This window comes from Nerophis lumbriciformis, linkage group LG09 (assembly GCF_033978685.3).
Source record: "Nerophis lumbriciformis linkage group LG09, RoL_Nlum_v2.1, whole genome shotgun sequence".
NCBI classification, from domain to species: Eukaryota; Metazoa; Chordata; class Actinopteri; order Syngnathiformes; family Syngnathidae; genus Nerophis; species Nerophis lumbriciformis.
Window position 1 is genome coordinate 40,930,658 of NC_084556.2, and position 23,045 is coordinate 40,953,702.

Below are 23,045 nucleotides of genomic sequence, written 5' to 3' on the forward strand. Positions count from 1 at the left end.
GGAACATGGTCCACTCGGACTCAATGTCCAGCACCTCCCTCGTGACATGTTCAAAGTTCTTCCGGAGGTGGGAATTGAAACTCTCTCTGACAGGAGACTCTGCCAGACGTTCCCAGCAAACCCTCACAATGCGTTTGGGCCTGCCAGGTCTGTCCGGCATCCTCCCCCACCATCGCAGCCAACTCACCACCAGGTGATGATCGGTAGAAAGCTCCGCCCCTCTCTTCACCCGAGTGTCCAAAACATGAGGCCGCAAATCCGATGACACAACTACAAAGTCGATCATAGAACTGCGGCCTAGGGTGTCCTGGTGCCAAGTGCACATATGGACACCCTTATGCTTGAACATGGTGTTCGTTATAGACAATCCGTGACGGGCACAAAAGTCCAATAACAAAACACCACTTGGGTTCAGATCCGGGCGGCCATTCTTCCCAATCACGCCTCTCCAGGTTTCACTGTCGTTGCCAATATGAGCGTTGAAGTCCCCCAGTAGAACGAGGGAATCACCCGGGGGAGCACTCTCAAGTACTCCCTCGAGTGAATCCAAAAAGGGTGGGTACTCTGAGCTGCCGTTTGGCGCGTAAGCGCAAACAACAGTCAGGACCCGTCCCCCCCACCCGAAGGCGGAGGGAAGCTACCCTCTCGTCCACCGGGTTGAACTCCAACATGCAGGCTCTGAGCCGGGGGGCAACAAGAATTGCCACCCCAGCCCGTCGCCTCTCACTGCTGGCAACGCCAGAGTGGATGAGAGTCCAGCCCCTCTCGAGAGAACTGGTTCCAGAGCCCTTCCTGTGCGTCGAGGTGAGTCCGACTATATCCAACCTGAACTTCTCTACCTCGCGCACTAGCTCAGGCTCCTTCCCCCCCAGCGAGGTGACGTTCCACGTCCCAAGAGCTAGCTTCTGTAGCCGAGGATCGGAACGCCAAGTGCCCTGCCTTCGGCTACCGCCCAGCTCACATTGCACCCGACCTCTATGGCCCCTGCTATGGGTGGTGAGCCCATTGGAGGGGGGACCCACGTTGCCTCTTCGGGCTGTGCCCGGCCGGGCCCCATGGGGACAGGCCCGGCCACCAGGCGCTCGCCATCGTGCCCCAACTCCGGGCCTGGCTCCGGAGGGGGGCCCCGGTGACCCGCGTCCGGGCGAGGGAAATCTGAGTCTCGGTTCTTGCATTTCCATAGAAGTCTTCGAGCTGCTCTTTGTCTGATCCCTCACCTAGGACCTGTTTGTCTTGGGAGACCCTACCAGGGGGCATGGAAGCCCCCGGACAACATAGCTCCTAGAATCATTGGGACACGCAAACTCCTCTACCACGTTAAGGTGGCAGCTCAGAGAGGAGTCAAATTCCTAGTGGGAACTTAAATTACAGTATGAAAGGAGAACTGCACTTTTATTTTTATTTTGCCCATCATCCATAATCTTTATGTGAGACTAGAACACACGTCTTTCCCTTTTCTATGTGTTGTAGATGGTAAATCAATTAGATTTAGTTCGGAGAACATTGTAGGTAATGGAGATTAATCTGTTCAGCCAAAAAAGCTCTCTAAAATAAACTTTCAAAAACCTCCAACAATGTTTTATATACATGCTGTAACCATGGACTAGCAGGCAGATTTATCCATCCATCCATTTTCTACCGCCTTTCCCTTTCGTGGTCGCGGGGGGTGCTGGAGCCTATCTCAGCTCCATTCGGGCTCATTTATTCAGTTTTATTGATTTTCAAACATGTAAAGATGGAGTTTGTTAAAGGGGATATGCACTTTTTTTTTAAATGTTGCCTATCATTAACAATCATTATGAAAGACATGGCGATGATGATGATGATGTATTTTTTTTATGCTTTCTAAATATTAAATAAATGCGATCAAAAGTCCGCTAACAAAGGAGCCTATGGGAGCTGCTCTATTCTATCTATAAAGCCCTTAAAAACATGTAAACACCTCCATTAATGTTTAATATACATAATGTAAGTATATTGTGGGGAGGTGTGGCCGGCAGACCGACAGCGAGGCGGGGCCGACCCGAGATGGCGGCGAAGAGGCGTGGCCGGCGGGCCAGCGGTGAGTCGGGGGACGCGCCGGGATCGACGCCGTAACAGATATCAGGTGCGTGGATCGCCCACCTGGGAACAATTGTGTAATCTCCTCCAAGTGTGTAAAAGGGCGGCAGCCGAGAACGAGGGGAGAAGGAGGAGTTGGAGAGCCAGAAGCACATGCAGGGCGCAAGAGGAAGAGAGCCAGAGGAAGACGCAGACGCGGCCGGCTGAAAAGCGGACCGAAGAGCGAGCAGTGGAAGAAGCGGCAGAGCTGAAAAGCGACCCGACGAGACTGAAAGGTTTTATTGAAAAATAAACAAAGTCAAACCTGCTCAACATAATGTCTATCCTTGGTGGTTCATTTAACCCGGACGACAGCGGGAGTCTGTCACATATATAGATATATATACAAAACGCAAAACCAGTGAAGTTGGTACGTTGTGCAAATCGTAAATAAAAACAGAATACAATGATTTGCAAATCCTTTTCAACTTATATTCAATTGAATATACTGCAAAGACAAGATATTTAAGGTTCGAACTGAGAAACAAATTTGTTTTTGCAAATATACATTAACTTAGAATTTAATAGCAGCAACACATTGCAAAAAAGTTGGCACAGGGGCATTTTTACCACTGTGTTACATGGCCTTTCCTTTTAGTTGTTCAACAGTCCGGGGGTCTCCGTTGTGGTATTTTAGGCTTCATAATGCGCCACACATTTTCAAGAGGAGACAGGTCTGGACTACAGGCAGGCCAATCTAGTACCTGCCCTCTTTTACAACAAAGCCACGCTGTTGTAACACGTGGCTTGGCATTGTTTTGCTGAAATAAGTAGGAGCGTCCATGATAGCGTAGCTTGGATGGCAACATATGTTGCTCCAAAACCTGTATGTACCTTTCAGCATTAATGGTGCCTCCACAGATATGTAAGTTGGGCACTAATACACCCCCATACCATCACAGATGCTGGCTTTTGAACTTTGCACCTATTCAAATCCGGATGGTTCTTTTCTTCATTGTTCAGGAGGACACGACGTCCACAGTTTCCAAAAACAATTTGAAATGTGGACTCGTCAGACCACAGAACACTTTTTCCTCAGTCCATCTTAAATGAGCTCGGGCCCAGAGAAACCGGTGGCGTTTCTGGGTGTTGTTGATCAATGGCTTTCGCTTTGCATAGTAGAGTTTTAATTTGCACTTACAGATGTGGCGACGAACTGTAGTTACTGACAGTGGTTTTCTGAAGTGTTCCTGTGGTGATATCTTTTACACACTGATGTTGGTTTTTGATGCAGTACCGCCTGAGGGATCCAAGGTCACGGACATTCAATGTTACGTGCAGTGATTTCACCAGATTCTCTGAACCTTTTGATGATATTACAGACCTTAGATGGTGAAATCCCTAAATTCCTTACAATAGCTCGTTGAGAAATGTTGTTCTTAAACTGTTCAACAATTTGCTCACGCATTTGTTCACAAAGTGGTGACCCTCGCCCCATCCTCGTTCGTGAATGACTGAGCATTTCATGGAAGCTGCTTTTATACCCAATCATGGCACCCACCTTTTCCCAATTAGCGTGTTCACCTGTGGGGTTTTCCAAATAAGTGTTTGATGAGCATTCCTGAACTTTCTAAGTCTTGTTTGCCACTTGTGTCAGCTCTTCTTAAACATGTTGCAGGCATCAAATTCCAAATGAGTTAATATTTGCAAAAAATAACAATGTTTTCCAGTTCGAATGTTAAGTATCTTGTATTTGCAGTCTATTCAATTGAATATAGGTTGAAAAGGACTTGCAAATCATTGTATTCTGTTTTTATTTACGTTTTACAGAATGTGCCAACTTCACTGGTTTTGAGGCTTGTATAATAGCAACAGGCACATGTATAATAAGATGTATTATTTACATAGTTTGATCATTTCAAAAACGCATCACAACGTATGCTTTTTTTCCCCAACATCACTGATTTTTACTCACTGCAGACTTCATGAGAGCCAACTTACATATTATTTTTTTGTACATTAAGTTATATATTTATATAACGTAGCTTTAATGTTACATTTATTATTACAATTATTGCTACAATTCTCTGGGGATAGCTTTCCTTAATCAGGTGTAATTTGTAGTTTAGCTTACTACATTTTCCTAATAGCTTGCCCATCGCTGTATTTATATATGTTTATCCTTAAACGCGAAAATGTGGCACATTAATTTCAAAAACTCATCACTTACTGTACAATGTCTGCTGTCATTCGGATGTGATTGATATAATCTTGTTATATTCCTGTTTAGATGAAAAATAACTCATAATTCTCGAGAATAAAAGGGGGACTGAACTAAGCATCTTTTCGTGTCATTTTCGCCATCTCCGGTCAAAATTGGATGTCAAAGTGTTGTCGGAATACGTCCTCATCCTTCTACTATCCAGGTGAAACACATGATTTATATCTACAATAAATTTCCACAAGCAAAGGAAGGAGGAAGCAGCTTACTACTTGAGGATGTCAATATAGGCACACAAGCTTGTTGTGATCATCCCGCCGCTATAAATAGTCTGTCTGCATGAGCACTTATAATAACAATACAGGGCTGGGCAATATATCGAATATACTCGATATATCGCGGGTTTGTCTCTGTGCGATATAGAAAATGACTATTTCGTAATATTCGAGTATACTTCTCACGCAGTTGCTTTTAGCTGCGGGCATTACACTACATGGGTTTCTCACTCTTTTTTGTCTCTCCTTCTCACAGAAACATAAAAAAACAAGCGCACCTTCTTACATACGTCACATACTGTCGCGCGTGCAACGTCATACGCCCTCGCGGAGCAGAGAGGTAGCGGCATGGGTAACGTTAGCTGTGATGCTAACGGTGTGGTGCGGGTGGTAATACGAGAGAGAGAAGGTGCGAATCTGGTAACAAATGAAGGAAGAATTAATTCCCAAGAAAAACAGCACGGGGTCCATCGTCTGGCGGTGGTTTGGCTTCACGCGCGAAGATGTCGAACAGACAACCGTAATATGTCAAGTATGCGGCAAAAGTGTTGCTACAAAAAGTAGCATTACTGCTAATGTGTAGCATCATTTGAAAAGTCACCCGCTAGAGAATGAAGAATGCTTGAAACTCCGCATGTCAACATCTCCGTTCGGTGCCACACCAACAAAATGCCCAAGCAACCATTTCCAGATCAACACCGTATGAAAAAAATAGTCAACAACAGAAGGAGATAACGTCCGCAGTAACCTACCACATAGCGAAGGACATTTGATTTCCTATTATGCAGCTCATTTTTATTTGACAGTTATTGAAATATCTTGTGTGACATCATGCACAAAAGTGCACTTTATTTGTTTTAAACTATTGCAGTGGCGTTCTGTACAAAAAGTGCACTTTAATTTAGTGTTGTTTTGATATCATCTTAGTGACATCATGCACAAAAGTGCACTAATAGCTTGTTTTAAAATGTCTCTGACAATCTTGCACTTTCTGTTTTGGAAATGACATTAGTGTTTGTGCCACTGCTTAATAACTGTTTAATAAATACACTTTTGCTAAATTTACTTAGTTGTGATTTCCCTCTCGGCATGAAAATGAGCATATATTAATGCAGTATGAACAAGAAAGTTTTAATGTACACATAAAGAATCATCATACTGGTGTGATTATATGCATCAAGTGTTAATTCAAGGCTAAGACAAAATATCGAGATATATATCGTGTATCGTGACATGGCCTAAAAATATCGAGATATTAATAAAAGGTCATATCGCCCAGCCCTATAACAATATCACTAATACTTGGTTAATATTCAAGTCACGAAATGTAAATTGTTGGCAGTTATATAAACACATCCGTTGTCATGTCTTTCATTATGATTGTGAACGATAGGCAAAATTCACCAAAAAGTGCAGTTCCCCTTTAAATAAGGATTCACTTTTCAAAAAATGCGCAAGCTTGATGCTAAATGGCTTTGGCTTTGCTATTGACATGCTGCTGATTTGCATTACCGATTTTACATGCCGATTTAAACACCTCCAAATTTGTTAATGAAAACTACAGCTAAGATACACGTTATAGTCAAACACCTGGTGCGTAATAAGTACAATACTTATCTTATTGTGCACCCTTTTTAGGATGCACCAAAACCTAAAAAAACACACCATAATCTATACACTACTGTCATCCAATGTCTTGGACTTGCAACTGGAATTGCAACTTAGTGACATACAATACCTGCTAATGAAACTTAGAAATGTGACAATGAAACAAGATAGAAGAACTTGACAGCAGTTATCATAATGAGCTAATTTTTAAATGTTACGTTACAAAATTAGATTTTTTTTTAACAAAAACAGTTAATATCTATTAACAAACACAAAAGTACAGAAAATTGGTACCGTTGGATACCAGAATCAATTCCTAGGTACCAGGAATTTGTATTGTATCGGTTCAAATGTGAACGGTGCTCATCCCTTCCTGTGTCATTACGCCAGAAAAGTAGTTCCCTGGTGTTAGCTCTTACGATAACAATGTCGCTATACAATATGTATTTATCTATATCGTTATCTATCTATCTATATATATATATATGTGTGTATATATATATATATATAATTTATATTTATCTATCTATATATTTTTTTTACTAATTAATAAAAGATGGCCAAAAGTCCCAACAATTAAAATGTTCCATTAATTGCAACTGGTCCGGGTTTACCCCGAGAGAAACAAGCGGTAGAAATGGATGAATTGATGGATGGATGGATGGAATGAAAGTTTGGCAATTATTTCTGAGAATTGTTTCATTTATCAACTTCAGAATGAGTTCATGTTTTTGTTGACCATTACCACCATGAATACAATTGGAATTCAGTTTCATTCCATAACAGTCTAGTCTACACGATGAAGTTCATATTCGATGACGTCTTGCTATGAAGGCTTGTTTACACTAAGCAATGTGAATATGATGACAACACTGGACTTTGTTTGGGGTAACAACTCCTCTCGGGGAAGTCAACAACATGCTCGTCAAAAGGCAAAATAAAAGGTAGTAAGATGACATTTTAATGGTAAAGAGGTAAGTAATTGTTGATAATAATGATTGAGTTTGACTTAATCATTGAAAAACAACCCTAAAAGGAAATCTACATTGTTACAACAACCTCAACTTGTTTTTTCAAACATGCATCATTGATTTACAGTACGGTATATTACATTACAATCATTTCATTAAAAAGTGTGGTGCCACAGTACTTTTCAGAAGACATTTTTAGATGTTCTCATAAAATTGAGTTCCATATTCTGTAGCTTAGCAAATAATTGAAACAAAAAGTCTGAATTTATTGTTCTAATCTATTAATTGCCATATCATCCTATTATTAATTAGCCTAGTCTCTTACATCGGTCACTGCCTTTCATCATTTACATTAAAATTCAGCATGTGTGCATTATTAATATGCTTAATATAGAGTCTTCACTCATGATAATGATCATTATACTCAAATATACAAAGGCCTGGAGAAAGAGAAGGTAATTCAAAAAGGACACACACACCCTTTTAATGACAATGAAAAAAATAACCTTGCCTTGGTGTCTTGCCAGATTTGGTACAAACCCCGTTTCCATATGAGTTGGGAAATTGTGTTAGATGTAAATATAAACGGAATACAATGATTTGCAAATCCTTTTCAACCCATATTCAATTGAATGCACTACAAAGACAAGATATTTGATGTTCAAACTCATAAACGTTATTTTCTTTTTTGCAAATAATAATTAACTTCAAATTTTATGGCTGCAACACGTGCCAAAGTAGTTGGGAAAGGGCATGTTCACCACTGTGTTACATGGCCTTTTCTTTTAACAACACTCAGTAAACGTTTGGGACCTGAGGAGACACATTTTTTAAGCTTCTCAGGTGGAATTCTTTCCCATTCTTGCTTGATGTACAGCTTAAGTTGTTCAACAGTCCAGGGGTCTCCGTTATAGTATTTTAGGCTTCATAATGCGCTACACATTTTCAATGGGAGACAGGTCTGGACTACGGGCAGGCCAGTCTAGTACCCGCACTCTTTTACTATGAAGCCACGTTGATGTAACACGGGGCTTAGCATTGTCTTGCTGAAATAAGCAGGGGCGTCCATGGTAACGTTGCTTGGATGGCAACATATGTTGCTCCAAAACCTGTATATACCTTTCGGCATTAATGGTGCCTTCACAGATGTGTAAGTTACCCATGTCTTGGGCACTAATACACCCCCATACCATCACAGATGCTGGCTTTTCAACTTTGCGCCTATAACAATCCGGATGGTTCTTTTCCTCTTTGGTCCGGAGGACACGACGTCCAAAGTTTCCAAAAACAATTTAAAATGTGGACTCGTCAGACCACAGAACACTTTTCCACTTTGTATCAGTCCATCTTAGATGAGCTCAGGCCCAGCGAAGCTGACGGCGTTTCTGGGTGTTGTTGATAAACGGTTTTCGCCTTGCATAGGAGAGTTTTAACTTGCACTTACAGATGTAGCGACAAACTGTAGTTACTGGCAGTGGGTTTCTGAAGTGTTCCTGAGCCCATGTCGTGATATCCTTTACACACTGATGTCGCTTGTTGATGCAGTACAGCCTGAGGGATCGAAGGTGACGGGCTTAGCTGCTTACGTGCAGTGATTTCTCCAGATTCTCTGAACCCTTTGATGATATTACGCACGGTAGATGGTGAAATCCCTAAATTCCTTGCAATAGCTGCTTGAGATAGGTTTTTCTTAAACTGTTCAACAATTTGCTCACGCATTTGTTGACAAAGTGGTGACCCTTGCCCCCATCCTTCTTTGTGAATCACTGAGCATTTCATGGAATCTAGTTTTATGCCCAATCATAGCACACACCTGTTCTCAATTTGCCTGTTCACCCGTGGGATGTTCCAAATAAGTGTTTGATGAGCATTCCTCAACTTTATCAGTATTTATTGCCACCTTTCCCAACTTCTTTGTCACATGTTGCTGGCATCAAATTCTAAAGTTAATGATTATTTGCAAAAAAAAAAAGTGTATCAGTTTGAACATCAAATATGTTGTCTTTGTAGCATATTAAACTGAATATGGGTTGAAAATGATTTGCAAATCATTGTATTCCGTTTATATTTACATCTAACACAATTTCCCAACTCATATGGAAACGGGGTTTGTATTTTGTAGAAATACAGAATTTGCATTCCTGCTTTAGGAGCACTTGCATTCGGAGGAGGAGCTACACTTCTATGTTTAGATACCAGTTTCACGCATTAATAACACAAAATATGTATTGTTACGATCATCGTTTGATCATCAAAAATGTTTGGTAATATAATCTGTGATATTTCTACCTGAATAAATGCTTCTGTTATTCTGTATATTAAATGTTGTACAAGTTAATCATGTTCATATCTCTGCATGACAATGTTTTAACCTTTTCTAATAATAAAATGTAGTATTAGGCCTGCTAAACATTCTGTAATTGAGGACTCAACCAGGACATGTTATAACATAATATACACTTTTTTTCAATCTGCCAGTAAAATTATCACACACAACATTACAAAACATCTTTGACAAAGCATGATTGTATTGTAATTTTTCATTTTTCCTTTTGTAATGGTAGTTAGTACTAAATTTGATGCATAGCGCTATTATTGTGAAGTATGTGAGTGGTATGAGAAGCGTCTTAACTTTTTTGACGAATGTCTCCAATAAAACTGACTCAAGACTACCTTTCGACCCATCTTTTTTTCTGCTGAGCTTTTGTTCCATCTTATTAAAGCAGTTTGAATAACAATTTACATTTTATGTTATTAATGCACTCTACTGTAATCCAAACATGGATGTGAAGCTCCTCCTCTCTACAAGCGACATAGCCTGCCAGCAATGATGTTATCTCACGGCAATTGAAGATAAAATAGTCATTTTTTGTCGGGAGAACAATTTGCCATTGCCTTGGACCTGAGCTTTCCATAATGTCACCTTTTCTTTGTGCATTTCTGCCGGCTATTTTCGAGCTTGTGGCTCAACAGTAACTGAAGGCCATTACATTTATCCACGCTACAGAATGGACGAAGGTCAAAAAGGAGTCAGGACACATGTGCGTTAATGGTGCATCAAAACAATTATCACCTATAAAGGAATTTATAGTTAACAAGTTATTATTGCATTAACTTTGACAGCCCTATTTACAGTCAAATAAAATCTCATTACATTTGTTACAATTGTCACAAGACGTATGTAAAATAATTGACAAGACAAACAAAAATAAAACAACAAGAGAGGGTGCTCAGACTAACGAAACAATAATAATGGACGTAATTAAAATACCAACAATATCGATGGGAGAGTTCGAAAATCGAATGAGACAGATTTAGATCAAACTAGACAAAAACCAAGCGAGGAGACAATTAAAAATAATAGAGAGAGACATACGTAAATGTTATCAAGTTACATGTAGGATGGATATTGTATTAATAATTAATATTGAGAACAAATGTAGGTATAAACTATCAACGAATTCTAACTAAGTGTGTCCTAATACAACCTTTTCACATAGGATACAATACCAATATTGGAGCCTTGATTATTGGCCGATATGTTATCAGTAGTGTGGAATGTTAGAAATTATTATCCGATACGATACCAGCAGGAATATAACATACTTTTATTATGTTGTAATTTGGAATGTTAGAAAATGTTTGATTAAGTGAAATTAGTCAAACAGAAAACAATGGTACATATGAAAAACACTAACCTATTTATTATTAACCATCTGGAATGGACTTGTGCTGTCTTTAAGTTGAAGTACAGTGGTAATTGTTTTGAGTTTTTTGGGGAGACACCGAGTGACCACAACAATTCAAGAAGTTAAACTCATGACATAGTAAGTTGAATGATGCAGACACGTTTGTTACTGGATACTTTTTCCTAATACACTTCCTTCCGCCTTGGAGACTTTGTGTGTGTGAGTAATATGCAACTTGGTACTTGTTTATATTGACAAATGTGCTGTTTTAGACTGTCTTATTGTTCAATGAAGGACACTTATTACAAATATCTAGCTTGTGTGCTACTGTGTGCTGAGCTGTTGTGTAGCTGCTAACTCCTAGTAGCATATGGCCTACAATGTTTACTTTTTGTAAATGACTAAAATACAAAAAAGACCAACCTTGTGTGGAAGTAAACGCGCTGCAGGATCGGAGATATCTATAAACTATAACATTTATTATCCTCTATTATCCTTTTTATCGTTATAGTACAAACCCCGTTTCTATATGAGTTGGGAAATTGTGTTAGATGTAAATATAAACGGAATACAATGATTTGCAAATCATTTTCAACCCATATTCAGTTGAATATGCTACAAAGACAACATATTTGATGTTCAAACTGATAAACTTTTTTTTTTTGGAAATAATCATTAACTTTAGAATTTGATGCCAGCAACACGTGACAAAGAAGTTGGGAAAGGTGGCAATAAATGCTGATAAAGTTGAGGAATCCTCATCAAACACTTATTTGGAACATCCCACAGGTGAACAGGCAAATTGGGAACAGGTGGGTGCCATGATTGGGTATAAAAGTAGATTCCTTGAAATGCTCAGTCATTCACAAACAAGGATGGGGCGAGGGTCACCACTTAGTCAACAAATGTGTGAGCAAATTGTTGAACAGTTTAAGAAAAAACTTTCTCAACCAGCTATTGCAAGGAATTTAGGGATTTCACCATCTACGGTCAGTAATATCATCAAAGGGTTCAGAGAATCTAGAGAAATCACTGCACGTAAGCAGCTAAGTCCGTGACCTTCGATCCCTCAGGCTGTACTGCATCAACAAGCGACATCAGTGTGTAAAGGATATCACCACATGGGCTCAGGTACACTTCAGAAACCCACTGTCAGTAACTACAGTTGGCCGCTACATCTGTAAGTGCAAGTTAAAACTCTCCTATGCAAGGCGAAAACCGTTTATCAACAACACCCAGAAACGCCGTCGGCTTTGCTGGGCCTGAGCTCATCTAAGATGGACTGATACAAAGTGGAAAAGTGTTCTGTGGTCTGACGAGTCCACATTTCAAATAGTTTTTGGAAACTGTGGACGTTGTGTCTTCCGGACCAAAGAGGAAAAAAACCATCCGGATTGTTATAGGCGCAAAGTTGAAAAGCCAGCATCTGTGATGGTATGGGGGTGTATTAGTGCCCAAGGCATGGGTAACTTACACATCTGTGAAGGCGCCAGTAATGCTGAAAGGTACATACAGGTTTTGGAGCAACATATGTTGCCATCCAAGCAACGCTACCATGGACGCCCCTGCTTATTTCAGCAAGACAATGCCAAGCCACGTGTTACATCAACGTGGCTTCATAGTAAAAGAGTGCGGGTACTAGACTGGCCTGCCTGTAGTCCAGACCTGTCTCCCATTGAAAATGTGTGGCGCATTATGAAGCCTAAAATACCACAACGGAGACCCCCGGACTGTTGAACAACTTAAGCTGTACATCAAGCAAGAATGGGAAAGAATTCCACCTGAGAAGCTTAAAAAATGTGTCTCCTCAGTTCCCAGACGTTTACTGAGTGTTGTTAAAAGGAAAGGCCATGTAACACAGTGGTGAACATGCCCTTTCCCAACTACTTTGGCACGTGTTGCAGCCATGAAATTCTAAGTTAATTATTATTTGCAAAAAAAAAATAAAGTTTATGAGTTTGAACATCAAATATGTTGTCTTTGTAGTGCATTCAATTGAATATGGGTTGATGAGGATTTGCAAATCATTGTATTCCGTTTATATTTACATCTAACACAATTTCCCAACTCATATGGAAACGGGGTTTGTATAAAAATGGTAAAGTGACCTGATTGCTGCGAAAGGGAGAAAGAGTACAGGTACTCATTTTCAAACATGTTGATGTACTTTATGGTAACACCTTTGTGAAAATAAAGCAAACCATTTCAATATTTCTGTCATTTGTCATACTCATTATTCAATGGCAGCAAGTTACGACAAGACCCGATCACCACAAATTAATGATTCAAAGTGATCTATAAATCAAAATAACACCAAACAAAACAAAGCATGTAAAACGTGTTTTTAAACGTACTCTGATAAATTAAACAGAGCATTTTCTTACCTTAACACAGTCTTTTTTTCTTCCTGGCAAGAATAAACGTTTTAAATAATTATTTCGTTCGATGACGACATGACGTTTTTTCAAAGCACACAAACTCAGAGCAAAAATTGTCAAACATCAGTGTTACTAATTTAAATTGAGCAAAAACGCGGAAAGATTTGTAAAATGTTCTTGCTTTTAGTCCAGTTAGTTAGTCCAGGTAGTTGTTGCTTTGGAGGCAGCAGAGAAGTGGATTACTAATCCTCCAGAGTGGGAGGAGTTCAGATGCACGCTGTAAAAAACCAAAGTGTCACAATGAAGAAAACATCACTATGTGGAAAAAAGTAACACCATATATAAAAGTCATGCTGTAAAAAGCAGCATACTGAAAAAAAAAATTGTACCAAAAGAAAAATTCACACTGTAAAAAAGTCACCCAGTGAAAAAAAATTATTTGGGGGGAAAAAGGCACGCTGTAAAAAAAAACTGTGTAAAAACACTGAAAAAAAGACAACAAAAATATTCAGTAAAAAGTCACACTGATGTGACACTATAAAAAATTATGTGGTAAAAAAAGCAATCTGTAAAAAATCTGTGTGAATAAAGTTGCATTGTAAAAATTGTCAGGCTACAAAATGACACAACAAATAAAGAGAACATGCTGTAAAATGTCCCACTGAAAGAAAAAGCCACACAGTAAAGAATCATGTCGTCAAAAAGTCTATCCATCCATCCATCCATGTTCTACCACTTGTCCCTTTCGGGGTCGCGGGGGGTCCTGGAGCCTATCTCAGCTGCATTTGGGCGGAAGGCGGGTTACACCCTGGACAAGTCCCCTCCTCATCGCAGGGCCAACACAGATAGACAGACAACATTCACACTCACATTCACACACTAGGGCCAATTTAGTGTTGCCAATCAACCTATCAAACTGTTTGATAAACACACTGTAAAAAAAATAGAATAAAAAATATTTAAAAAAGGTCACACCATAAAAAAGCATCAGCAGGCTGTGGGGAAAAAATTACAAAGTTCCCTTTAAAATTTCATAGAGAAAAAAATATCACTGAAGTAAAAGAATGTTGTACATACATTTTTGGCAAAATCATAATGTGAAAAAGTCACATTCTAAAAAAAAAAATCAAGCTGCAAAAATGACACGGTAAAAAATATAATAAATATTTGGTCAAATGTCCCACTTCAAATAAAAATCCCCCCCAAAAAATATCGTCCATCCACCCATCCATCCATTTTCTACCGCTTGTCCCTTAGAGGGTCGCGGGGGGTGCTGGAGCCTATAATAATCACACTGAACTGTAAAAATGTCAGGCTGAAAAAATGAAAATGTAGATAAAGTTACACTGTAAAAATAAATCATACTGTGAAATGGCACACTTTAAAAAAGTCACGCTGTAAAAAAGGAGTTTATTTAGCGCAGTGGTCCTCAAACTACGGCCCACGGGACGAATCCGGCCCGCCAGCGTCCAAAATCCGGCCCGCGGGAAGTCCCAAGTTGAAAAAAAAAATATAATAATTATATATATATATATATATATATATATATATATATATATATATATATATATATATATATATATATATATATATATATATATATATATATATATAATTTATATTTATCTATCTCTCTATATATTTAATTTTAATCATTAGTTTAATAAATCTGTCTTTTCTAATCCATTTTCTACTGCTTGTTACTCACAGTGTCTCCTAGCCGCTCAAGCAAATCATATTGTCTAAAAATGCATTTTCCCATCGATAACGTGACATCATCACGCAATTTTTTTAACCCAATGCGGCCCCAGAGTCAAAAAGTTTGGGGACCCCTGATCTAGCGTATTGTTCCATTAGAATGACTGCAAGGATGAAGTATTTGAATTCTAACATGCATAAGACAGCAATTTCGTAGAAACAATACGTTTATTCATTTGTCATCCTTTCATTCAATTTCCATGCAGCTTATCCTCATTAGGGTCACGGAAGGCTGGAGCCTATCCCAGCTGACTTCGGGTGAGAGGCGGGGTACAACCATGACAAGTCGCCAGCAGGAAATGAGAAAATGCATTTTCCAAATGATTCGACTTCGTAAAAACCACTGAGCTGATTGAAAACAGTAAGTAGTCTGCTAATGAATGTATGGATGTGGTAAATATTCACAGATAATGCATTCATGGTTTTAATGATAATGTATTTTTTTTGGTATTCTTCCTGCTTTTAGGAATGACTTGAATGATGCCTCCCATGTCTACGCCTCCCTTTGGGGCATCTTGTGTCCTGCTGACGCCCATCTATAAACCCATCCGCAAAAAGCAGGGGCAGACAGTAAAACATTAAGATGTTGAACAGAGGAAAGTATTGCCACCTAACAAGCATGCTTCGATTTGACAGATTGGGATGTATTTCGTGTGGCAATTTAAATTTACTGACATTAACAATTTCTTCATATTTGATTGATACATATGTTTTTGTGTGGACTCTAATATTCCCTGTAAGGAAATTACCATATTTTCCACCAACAAAACGTGGGTCACTAAGGAACTAAAAATTGTCATGAACATGAAGAAACGCATCTTTTACACAGGGAGCATGCAGCAACAGAGTGGTAAGGAGCGAGCCTAAAGTGTTTATAGGGATAAGGTAAAACACAAATATACCGGTGGAGATTTTCGGGCAGCTTGGAAAGGAATAAAAGCAATGACCTCCATCTCTCAGGGAAGTAGTGGGAGTGACAGGAATCCTATAAAATTTGAGGGAATACAAATGTCTGACATCCCAGATGAATTTAATAGTTTTTATTCTCACTTTGAAAAAAATGACTTTGCCGATAATATTTCCCTCCTTAAGAAGTCTCTTACCCCTGATCCAAACATTATCATCAAGCAGGAGCATGTTAGAGAGAATTTAATACGGGTTAGAATAAGGAAGGTCCATCGTCCAGACCTTATTTGTAGGCAGACTCTCCAATATTGTGCTGACCAACCTTTGCAGTGTCCTCCAACATATACAGGTAAAAGCCAGTAAATTAGAATATTTTGAAAAACTTGATTTATTTCAGTAATTGCATTCAAAAGGTGTAACTTGTACATTATATTTATTCATTGCACACAGACTGATGCATTCAAATGTTTATTTCATTTAATTTTGATGATTTGAAGTGGCAACAAATGAAAATCCAAAATTCCGTGTGTCACAAAATTAGAATATTACTTAAGGCTAATACAAAAAAGGGATTTTTAGAAATGTTGGCCAACTGAAAAGTATGAAAATGAAAAATATGAGCATGTACAATACTCAATACTTGGTTGGAGCTCCTTTTGCCTCAATTACTGCGTTAATGCGGCGTGGCATGGAGTCGATGAGTTTCTGGCACTGCTCAGGTGTTATGAGAGCCCAGGTTGCTCTGATAGTGTCAGGCTTGTCCCTGACAGTTTGACTGTGTTAGTTTTTTCTCTGTGTTTGTCTTAGTTTCCTGTCAGCGCTTTTATTTTGTCTTCATTTCCTGAGTGTCTCCCTGAGTGCTGCTTCCCCTCAGCTGTGGCTGATTGGCACCTGGCCACACCTGGTGTCAATCAGCCAGCTACTATTTAAACCTGCCTTCTCCTCCAGTCATTGCTGGATCATTGTCGTTCCTACCTGTCGTGTCGTTGTTTGCTGTATGCTGTCGTTGCTACCTGTGTGCGTTAAGCTTTCCCTGGATCCTGACTCCTGTTCCTGCTTCCTGGTTTCTGGTTCGTGTTTTCCTTTTCTTATTTTTGAACATTAAAACCATGTTTTCTCGTACAATGCCTTCCGCCTTCTCTGCATCTTGGGGTTCGGCACCTACAAACTCTGACATACCACCTACAAACTCTGACATAATGATCCAGCCAAATTCGAATCTCGCAGAGATGTCCATGGCGGAGAGGCTTAACAAAGCTTTGGACTTAATGGCTAATCTGAAGAAAAGTTCGGCCGCTTTTCAAGCCCTCTCCCACCCACCCCTGTCGTCTGTGGTCCTATCTGGGGACGTCTGGGATCCGTCCCTTGGGGGAGGGGCTATAAGTAGCAATGCAGCTGGGGAGGCACAGCTACTTCTCGCCCCAGTGGGTCTGCAAGAGACGGCGCCATCATCTCCGGTGGGTCTGCAACCTACGGCGCCACCATGCACTCCGGTGAGCCGGCAGACGCCACCATGCACTCCGGTGGGCCGGCAGACGCCACCATGCACTCCGGTGGGCCGGCAGACGCCACCATGCACTCCGGTGGGCCGGCAGACGCCACCATGCACTCCGGTGGGCCGGCAGACGCCACCATGCACTCCGGTGGGCCGGCAGACGCCACCATGCACTCCGGTGGGTCTACAACCTACGGCACCACCATCCTGTCCGGTGGGCCAGCAGCAGAGGGCGCCACCATCCTCCTCTCCGGTGGGCCAGCAGCAGATGGCGCCACCATCCTCCTCTCCGGTGGGCCAGCAGCAGATGGCGCCACCATCCTCCTCTCCGGTGGGCCAGCAGCAGATGGCGCCACCATCCTCCTCTCCGGTGGGCCAGCAGCAGATGGCGCCACCATCCTCCTCTCTGGTGGGCCAGCAGCAGATGGCGCCACCATCCTCCTCTCTGGTGGGCCAGCAGCAGATGGCGCCACCATCCTCCTCTCCGGTGGGCCAGCAAGAGAGGGCGCCACCATCCTCCTCTCCGGTGGGCCAGCAGAGGGCGCCACCACCATCGTCTCCGGTGGGCCAGCAGAGGGCGCCACCACCATCGTCTCCGGTGGGTCCTCCCATGCCGGCGGTCGAGCCGCCTCGCCAATTGCGGCGGCGTTCAACTCGCCGTCGCCACCTAACTCTTACCCGCTGGTTGCGGGGACACTTGGCCTGGTGGCCCACCTCCTTGTCCTCCCTCCACCCTCCCGTGACTTTGGACTTTTTTGGGGGGGGGTTCTAGAACGTCTGGTATCCGTTATAGGAAGGGGGGCTACTGTCAGGCTTGTCCCTGACAGTTTGACTGTGTTAGTTTTTTCTCTGTGTTTGTCTTAGTTTCCTGTCAGCGCTTTTATTTTGTCTTCATTTCCTGAGTGTCTCCCTGAGTGCTGCTTCCCCTCAGCTGTGGCTGATTGGCACCTGGCCACACCTGGTGTCAATCAGCCAGCTACTATTTAAACCTGCCTTCTCCTCCAGTCATTGCTGGATCATTGTCGTTCCTACCTGTCGTGTCGTTGTTTGCTGTATGCTGTCGTTGCTACCTGTGTGCGTTAAGCTTTCCCTGGATCCTGACTCCTGTTCCTGCTTCCTGGTTTCTGGTTCGTGTTTTCCTTTTCTTATTTTTGAACATTAAAACCATGTTTTCTCGTACAATGCCTTCCGCCTTCTCTGCATCTTGGGGTTCGGCACCTACAAACTCTGACAGATAGTGGCCTTCAACTCTTCTGCGTTTTTGGGTCTGGCATTCTGCATCTTCCTTTTCACAATACCCCACAGATTTTCTATGGGGCTAAGGTCAGGGGAGTTGGCGGGCCAATTTAGAACAGAAATACCATGGTCCGTAAACCAGGCACGGGTAGATTTTGCGCTGTGTGCAGGCGCCAAGTCCTGTTGGAACTTGAAATCTCCATCTCCATAGAGCAGGTCAGCAGCAGGAAGCATGAAGTGCTCTAAAACTTGCTGGTAGACGGCTGCGTTGACCCTGGATCTCAGGAAACAGAGTGGACCGACACCAGCAGATGACATGGCACCCCAAACCATCACCCAACCATGCAAATTTTGCATTTCCTTTGGAAATCGAGGTCCCAGAGTCTGGAGGAAGACAGGAGAGGCACAGGATCCACGTTGCCTGAAGTCTAGTGTAAAGTTTCCACCATCAGTTTCCAAAAACAATTTGAAATGTAGACTTCTCAGACCACAGAACACTTTTCCTCTTTGCATCAGTCCATCTTAGATGAGCTTGGGCTCAGCGAAGCAGGCGGCGTTTCTGGATGTTGTTGATAAATGGCTTTTGCTTTGCATAGTAGAGTTTTAACTTGCACTTACAGATGTAGAGACCAACTGTAGTTACTGACAGTGGGTTTCTGAAGTGTTCCTGAGCCCATGTGCTGATATCCTTTACACACTGGTGTCGCTTTTTGAATCAGTACAGCCTGAGGGATCGAAGGTCCGTAATATCATCGCTAACGTGCAGTGATTTCTCCAGATTCTCTGAACCCTTTGATGATATTACGGACCATAGATGGTGAAATCCCTAAATTCCTTGCAATAGCTGGTTGAGAAATGTTGTTCTTAAACTGTTCGACAATTTGCTCACGCATTTGTTCACAAAGTGGTGACCCTCGCCCCATCCTTGTTTGTGAATGACTGAGCATTTCATGGAAGCTGTTTTTATACCCAATCATGGCACCCACCTGTTCCCAATTAGCCTGTTCACCTGTGAGATGTTCCAAATAAGTGTTTGATGAGCATTCTGTTACGTCTTGGGGGGCGCATTGCTGCGCTGGTAGCGTTCCTTCCAATACAGACGACAAGCAGGTGCGGCGTGCAGGTAAGATTTAAGGTTTTAATTATTTTAAGGCAGGATCAAAAAATACAAACTGGGGATACTACCAAGCATGGAGCTAAAAAACACAAAATGTCACCAAGGGTGAAAAAACAAGGAATGCTAGTGCGTACAAACTTACTACAGCGAGGAGAAAAAACAGGAGAAGGTAAACGTTGCCTAAAGCAAACATTGACCAGCAACTACTGCTGGGTGACAGGAAACTATAAAGGGGAGTGATTAACCAAAACACCTGGTGGGAACACTAATTGCAAAACTAAGACAGGTGAGGAGAATCAGTGCCCATGGAAACCAACAGTGAACAGGGAAAGAGGGTGCACCCAGGAAACAGACTAAAACAGAAACATAACCAACATAAATCATGTCATGATCCGGGTAACGGATCATGACACATTCCTCAACTTTCTCAAAAAATAACAAAGTTTTCCAGTTCAAACGTTAAGTATCTTGTCTTTGCAGTCTATTCAATTGAATATAGGTTGAAAAGGATTTGCAAATCATTGTATTCTGTTTTTATTTACCATTTACACAACGTGCCAACTTCACTGGTTTTGGGGTTTGTATATATATTTATATATACTTACACTAAACCCTTCCCTACTGGTTCGAGTTTAGGACCCTTAAAATAGTCACGCATGCTAAGGCAGTCAAAAATGTAATGCACCGCGCATAATAACAATTAATATACAAGTCCCAGTAGTTCTTTTACAATGTTATTACTCAGTGCTCAGATGAGCAGCTAAATCCTGTAAGAGATCTATTCCTAGCAGCCAGGATTAACTCTTAGCTCAGATTCCTTGCGTCACGCCCTTCTAATCCCAAACATTTTAAAGGTGCAACAAATTAGTTGCTGCACTGACCCCAACCCTCAATTCATTGCAAATATCAAAATAACAAATGGTCATTTGTGTCATAAAAACACGTTTGTGCTGCTAGGGCTTTTAACTCATTCTAAAATAAATTTTCTCACCAGTGATGTCAAAAAATATATATTTTTGTGCAACCAAAAAACATTTGTGCTATTATAGTTTAAATGTTTGTCCCGCACCAGGCCCGACCCTAACCAATCTGGCGCCCTAGGCAAGATTTTAGGTGGCGCCCCCCCACATCGGCAGTGAAGTGTATATACTCACAAGAAACCGAATAGCTTTGTCTTTGACCTTTTTTTTTTACTTACAACCAGAGGTGGGTAGTAACGCGCTACATTTACTCCGTTACATCTACTTGAGTAACTTTTGGGATAAATTGTACTTCTAAGAGTAGTTTTAATGCAACATACTTTTACTTTTACTTAAGTATATTTATAGAGAAGGAACGCTACTTTTACTCCGCTACTTTTATCTACATTCAGCTCGCTACTCGCTACTAATTTTTATCGATCTGTTAATGCACGCTTTGTTTGTTTTGGTCTGTCAGACAGACCTTCAAAGTGCCTGCCTTACTGGTGACGTTTCACTTCGTTCCACCAATCAGATGCAGTCACTGGTGACGTTGGACCAATCAAACAGAGCCAGGTGGTCACATGACCTGACTTAAACAAGTTGAAAAACTTATTGGGGTGTTACCATTTAGTGGTCAATTGTACGGAATATTTACTGTACTGTGCAATCTAATCATAAAAGTTCCAATCAATCAATCAAAAGTGTGAAGGAAAAAATATACTTTTTTTATTTCAACCGTACATCCCGTCAAAAGCCTCAAGACTGACCGCACATGAGGACGTTCCTGTCTTCACAATAAAAGTGCCGCTCCATCGCGCCTGCGCTTTCAAAACAAGAGTCTCCGAAAGCCAGCGCAAACAAGCTAGCAAGCTACGGAGTTTGACGCCAATATATTTCTTGTAAAGTGTATAAAAACGAATAAGGAAGCTGGACAAATAAGGTGCCAAAAACCAACCACTTTCATGTGGTATTAGACAGAAAGGAGGAACTTTTCTTCTCCTCCATTTGAAAACGTGGACGTTATCATCACTACTGTCTGATTACAATCAACGCAAGTCATCAGAATCAGGTAATACACCAACTTATATTCTAGTCTGCATGAAAGAAAGGAATCTATATGTTAAACATGCATGTATATTCATTAAAACATCTTTAACATGTAAACGAAAACAGCAAAATAAATACATATAAATTATATACTGTATATATCAATGTATATGTATGTGTATATATATATATATATATATATATATATATATATATATATGTATATATGTATATATATATATGTATATATATATATATGTATATATATATATATATATATATGTATATATATATATATATATATATATATATATATATATATATGTGTGTGTGTGTGTGTGTGTGTGTATGTTACTCATCAGTTACTCAGTACTTGAGTAGTTTTTTCACAACATACTTTTTACTTTTACTCAAGTAAATATTTGGGTGACTACTCCTTACTTTTACTTGAGTAATAAATCTCTAAAGTAACAGTACTCTTACTTGAGTACAATTTCTGGCTACTCTACCCACCTCTGCTTACAACTATACCTAATATATAAAGGGGTGGAAAAGTGACTATTACCTGCAGGGCAAACATTAGCTAACCAGAAGGCAATAACAATGTAAACAAAAACACCTGCTTAAAAGATCTAATACAAATGTCCCTGAGGAATGTAAGGTGGGAGTACTGTAATTACCTAATGTTACATTATTATTTTCCATAACAATTTAGCCCCCTCCACAATATTAACCCGACGTTAAAACAGAACTAGCTATTTATTGATTAGCAATTGCCGAATCATGTAACATTAGCGTAATGCTAAAAAGCCAGGTTACTATCACATTCTGTAACAGACAAATAATTTCATGTAGGCTAACGTTACCTACCTGCTACCTCTGTCTTTTCTCGTTTCTCCTCCTCTTCTTTTCTCTTTGCCACGGGCCGGCCCTGTCCCGCACAAACCAGCACAAACAAACAGCAGTGTTATTTTGATATTTGCAATTCCAAGGGGATTACTTTACTGCCTCCCTCAGGTGTAGAGGTGTCATTACACTCTTGACTTAGTGTTTTCTGAAATAAGTTGATGTCAACACAAATAATGAACAATAGACAATAACAAGTCCCGTAAGGGACAAGCGGTCGAAAATGGATGGATGGATGGATGTTTAGTAAAAGCAGTGGGAGACAGACAGAGAAAAGTTGGACATCATTGTTAAAAGATGCTAAATACTAATTACAGGCTAGCTTGTTAATCAGGCTAAGAGCTAATAACAAAGCTGATCTTTAGTCTCTTCACTTGACTCAAGTTTTAAATCCAATAGAAATGACTGACACTTTGTCACAGATATTTTTCCTACT

The 23,045-nt window shown here is 40.6% G+C and overlaps 1 protein-coding gene across 6 annotated transcripts in view; it reads right to left on the bottom strand.

Moving 5' to 3' along the window:
• gdpd5a (glycerophosphodiester phosphodiesterase domain containing 5a) overlaps window positions 1-13,398 on the bottom strand; it is a 95,497-nt gene extending 82,099 nt beyond the window's left edge. For all 6 annotated transcript variants that reach the window (XM_061961792.2, XM_061961793.2, XM_061961791.2 and 3 more), the window contains exon 1: window positions 13,189-13,398. The gene's annotated coding sequence lies outside the window, so the exon portion shown is untranslated. The remainder of the gene's footprint in view (window positions 1-13,188) is intronic.
• Between the last annotated feature and the right edge of the window lie 9,647 nt (window positions 13,399-23,045).